This window comes from Nelumbo nucifera, chromosome 2, assembly GCF_055504915.1.
Source record: "Nelumbo nucifera cultivar China Antique chromosome 2, China Antique-T2T, whole genome shotgun sequence".
In the NCBI taxonomy this organism is placed as follows: Eukaryota; Viridiplantae; Streptophyta; class Magnoliopsida; order Proteales; family Nelumbonaceae; genus Nelumbo; species Nelumbo nucifera.
In genome coordinates this window covers 627,018-632,644 of record NC_142650.1, presented here as the reverse complement: position 1 = coordinate 632,644, position 5,627 = coordinate 627,018, and positions in this window count along the sequence as shown.

Here is a 5,627-nt window from a genome sequence, read left to right as displayed (position 1 = left end):
GTATATATATATATATAAATCGGGGTTGGGGCACGACGGGGATTGCATTCCCCATCCCCTTCCCCGAACCCAATCAGGGATTCAGTGTTAGCCCCATCCCCAACCCTGCCAAACCACTCCCCATACCCGACCTTGTCGGATAGGGGAGCCCAAGTACCCATCAGGGACAGGAAAATTGCCGTCCCTATCAGCGCCACGTGGATAGTCGTGTATCTCACCAAGTCAAGGAGAGGCACCCCAAAATAAGTCTAGGGCACCTCATACACAGCTCGGGCACCTCGGTAGGGCAGCTAGCAACACCTCATCCAGGGCCAACCTGTGGTACCTTTGGTACCTCATCGTTACCGGTTCAAAGGACCTCGGCATGTGAAGTACCTCCTTCGAGGACTTTCCAACCTATGGTAACTCGTCAGTACCGATCTAAGGGACCTCGGCGTGAGGAGCGACCCCCTTCGAGGACTTGCCGACCTGATTGAGGTCCAGGTAGCAACCTACGAGATGTGCTCGCCGACCTCCTCCACGTGCATCCTATCATTCTCGGGTCCTCTAGAAGTCAGCTCCCACACTGAATGTTCCGAAAGAAGGCACAAAGACCTAGTCTGCATGTGAAACTACCTCTAAGGACTTCAAACCGGTCAGCCACATCTTCTCGGAGACTTCAAACATGGTGCATGAAACTCACGCCAAACAATGCCTATATAAAGGTCTCACTTCCAACCTCATGAGGTATGCACAATTTAGCTCTCATAGTACTCTAGCTCTCTCAAAACTCTTTGCTGACTTAAGCATCAGAGTGTCCCGGGTTAAGCAACCTAGACACTCTGATCTCTCTCTTCTTGTAGCTCGACCAGGCGACCTACTCAGTCCAGCGTCCTAGCTACCCGCCAACAGAGAGCTACCAAATCGTGCATCATCAATTGGCACCATCTATGGGAACACTATACAAAGCCAAGTTCTCACCTTTCTCAAATCCTAAGCTCAATGGCATCCTCAAGCAACAATGTCTTCAACAACGCTAATAACAACGCACGTATTGGTGATGCTATCACAACCCAAATAGTCTCCCAGCCCTAACTGCAAGGCCGCACTACAAATCAAGCCCTCCACGGCTCCCATGAGAATTGGTAGCTAGTTGATTGTGGAGCCAGCCTCGCAGGTCGAACATCTCTTGGTTCCCATGAGAGTCGGCAACCCGCAAACAATAGATCTGCCCCCTCAAGTTGAACCCCCGTGATGGCATAGATGCACCCGCAGCCTCAATACCACTTATCAGCTTGCGGGGTGAGCATGGTTCCGACCTGGTCAAGCTAAACTCCACTTCTAGCACTCCAACTAAGGCAAACTCGAGCGGATCTCAAAGAACATCGGCATTTCCTGGTCAACCTGATAAACAAAAAAAAAAAGGAAAAGCGAGGAAAGGAAGATTTCAGAAGTTCCATTTATGGGAGAATTCCCTACAACATATTCAAATTCCACTAACTCGCAGGCCCGGCGTATAGCAGTCCTAAAAATGTTTAGTGGTTAGTCCTTTTTTGGATATCATATCTTTTCCATATCATTGTCGAACCCTATATGGAAAGGCAGATCCTCCACTAATCATCATTCTCGTCACCATCCTCATCATCATACTCAACGTTGTCACCCTCCTCTAGAGTAGTTGCCTCTTGTTCAACCTCTTGGGTCAGATCGTCCAGAACCGACTTAAGCGAGATAGAGCCCAAGTCAAGGTCTAGGTATAGGTGTCGAAGAAAGCGGTGGCACAGGTTGAAGCTCCACTTTAGAAAGGGTACCGCCGCTTCAATTCTCTCTTGTTCAAACTCTAAAGATTGGCTAAAGCGATCAATAGCAACAACTTCAGCTCGGTGAATATTGTCAAAGTGTCTGGCCTGCTATTCCTAGAGCTCGTCGTTTAGACTGGCAATCATCCCCCTAGATTCTTCTAGCTCGTAGTTCATACTCATGCTCAGGGAATAGAAGTGTTGCCAGTCCTCCTCGGCACTGAGATAGGCCTCTTCTAGTTGAGATTGGAGGGATTCTATGTTGGCCCTTCGAGGCGGTGACCTGATCTAGCATGACTTGACCCAGCGAATTGATCTGTGAACAGAAAAATGGCTCAATAAGGGATAAATAATGTAGCAAAGCAAGTTTTTTGCAAGGATGCATACCTGCATGGCATTCCGAATGATCTAGGCACTGACTTCAGAGAGATCAAGCTCATGATACATGCAAACATCTTCTGGAAGGAGAATGCCCCTTCCCATACGAAGTGCCACGTATGGGTCATGAATCCAATCGGTGATAAAGCAATTGACTCGGGTACAAACAGAGAGATCTCTGTGCCGTAAGGAGTCATCGCCTCATCGAAATGGGACGTGCTCATCGGTGGTATTGGAGCAACATGAGCAGGGTCGATCTGAATCGAGTTGTTGCCCTCCTCCAGGTCAACCGCATCACGACAACCTTCCGTCGACCTCTCTTCTACCGCATGGCTAGACTCACCAACCGCCCTCCTCTTCTTCTTAAACAGCTTTTGAGCTGCGTTTAAGATCGAAGAAAAGATAGTCATCTCTGTGATCAGGAAAAAAAACTCAATTGAGGGACAAGAGGCAAGTACCGTCGTTCAACTAGGAACTCGATGAGCACCGATTCAACTAGGAACTTGTTGACCAAGGAGCGTCGTTCAATCAGGAGTCTAAGGTCATTCAGCAACTCCTCATCGAACTTGATTTCATATCTTCATGGCTTGCACCTCCAGGTCGTTGACATTGGCTAGCCTTCATCACGACTCAGAAAGAACTTTGTTTTCTAGTTCGTGATTTTGGACAAAAAACCGCCCGAAAGCTTAAACTCAGATTGGTAGCTAATGTAGAACCAATAAGGCTCATTGGGAACCTTCTTTATACTACATAGCCCCAAGAAGACATCTATATCTAAGGGGAAACTGAGATGATAGCTAAGAGAAATGGTCCTGATTGAGTTTGTGTGCAGTTGATCCAGTACCAAGCCGTAGCGTCAGAGGATTTCACAGATAAATGAATGAAGGGGAAAGCATATCCCAGCAACGATGGCTTCCATGAACACATAGGCCTCATTCTGTCCCTGTCTCCACAGATATTGCTCGTCCTTGGGCTGGATATAGTTCAAGTCATTAGAAATCTGATAGGTGTTAATTAGATCCACTATCTCCTCGTCGAGGCCCCTCTAGGGGAACCTCTTCGCTCTTGATCCGAGGACCCCCCCTCCCCGGCTCGAGCATCTGGGTAGCACTCCCTCTCCAACCCTCTAGACATGAGTAAGAGGAAATAGAGACTCACCGACAAGAAGTGTAAAAAGACGAGTTGCCAAAAACTACCACCGCCGAGCCAGAGATCATCAATGCTTCACCAATCTTCACCCTAGCATAAGTCCAAAACCGGATAACGAAATGGGGCCCTTGAGGGTCCCCCCAATTTACTTATAGAAGCACGAACCACCGATGGACCAGATTTGCCCAATCCAACAGTCCAAGAAGAAGCCCGCGTTCAAAATTTTGAAGGGCGTGCATGGCATAGTTCAAATTTTGAAAGCACGCCCTATTTCAAATTTCGAAAAGTTGCGACCAATTTCAATTGTTTTTAGACTAGAAATGTTGGCTTCACGCCAATAATAGCTCGACAAGTCGACCAACACAAGCGGACTAACTCAACCGACGTCCAGAGCTGGTCACCTCGGGCCTCATCTTCAAACAAGCTACACCCTTCATCGAACTAGTCGTGGCTCGAGTGTGGGGGGCAATTGATGAGGGGTGATTTGGCCCTCCACTGACCTAGTGACACGTGACATCCGTCTTCACCGCTTGACACCTCAGCGCTACTTGGATAGTCGCGTATCTCGCCAAGTTAAGGAGACGCACCCTAGAATCAGTCCAAGGTGCCTCATACACAGTTCGGGCACCTCAACAAGGCGGTTAGCAGCACCTTGTCCAGGGCCGACTTGTGGTGCCTCTGGTACCTCCTCGTTACCAGTTCAAAGGACCTCGACGTGAGAAGCGACCTCCTTCAAGGACTTGCCGACCTATGGTACCTTGTCAATACCGGTCCAAGGGACCTCGACTTGAGGAGCGACTTGCCTGACTGAGGTCCAGGTGGCGGCCTACGAGACATGCTCGTCAACCTCCTCCGTGTGCGTCCTATTATTCCCAGGTCATCTAGAAGTCAGCTCCCACACCGAATGTTCTAGAGGAAGACACAAAAACCTAATCTACATACGAAACTACCTCCAAGGATTTCAGACCAGTTAGTCACGTCTTCCCAAAGATCTCGAACGTGGTGCGTGAAACTTGCACCAAACAATGTCTATATAAAGGTCTCACTTCTAACCTCATGAGGTATGCACAATTTAGCTCTAATAATGCTCTAGCTCTCTCAAAACTCTTTGTTGACTTAAGCATCGGAGTGTTCACCCCGATTCAAGCAACCCGAACATTCTAATCTCTCTTTTCTTGAAGCTCAACCAAACGACCTACTCAATCCAACGTCCAAGCTGCCTGCCAACAATAAGCTACCAAATCACGCATCATTAGTGCCGCATGGCATGGGATGGGTACCCATACTTAATTATCAATGCCATGGATGATCATTTATGATCCAGCCCGCAATTGTCTAGGATTGGCAGCCATATTTCTGTCAAGCCCTGCCAGCCCAGACCTACATCAAATCTGCACATAATGTGAGTTGGGCCCAGGCCAAACAAGCCTTAGGCCTGGCCCAAAAATTATTGTATATATAGTATCTTAAAACATTTTATAATATTTTACTAAATATATATCTATGTAAATGTAATTATAATATAAATGGCATTGGCATGTATTCTGGTATTATATATATATAAACATATGCATTTAACTTTTTAAATATGTTTTTCTATAATTATGAACATGAAGTTAAATTAAAATTTTAATTTTCATTCGTACGGCCCAGCCCAGATGTCCAGCCTGGGCATGGGGTGCGGGCTGGGCTCAAGCAGGCCTTTATTCTGTTGATACGTTGTAAAAATCCAGCCCGAGCCCGGCCCACTATCAAATATAGGAACAAATCAACAAAACAATACCCTACTCCTATCCTATTCCAATGTGGACAGAGGTATTGACTATTGAAACAAAACCCAGCTACTGGCTACTGGAGATGCCTGTTCTAGCCTTATAGGGTTTGCATTTTCCTGCCCACAGGCGGCCCAGATTAAGCATATTATTGCCATTTTCTGACCACGCTAACGACGACGAATGAGAGAAAATTTGTCACGTCCAAAAAGCCATGTCACAAGACAACTGAACCGTGCTCTGTACTCTACAATCTAGATGAACAGTAGAGAAAGGTGGATATGTTAAAGAAGCGATTGTGAATGGAGGGCTGTTTGCAATTTGCAGTTCTATCCGCAGGGTATTGCTTGAGATATTTATGGATAGGTAGACCGTAGACATCTTCGAGTTGTATTGTATTTTGTATCAGGGTATTCCGGTATTCGTGGGTGGACTCTCTGACGTTCTGTAGACTAATTGATTGTTTACAGTACAGGATTGATTAAAAATAAAACATAATTAAACAATTCAGAGCGGGAAATGCCTGCAATGAGTACGAGGCACAATTATA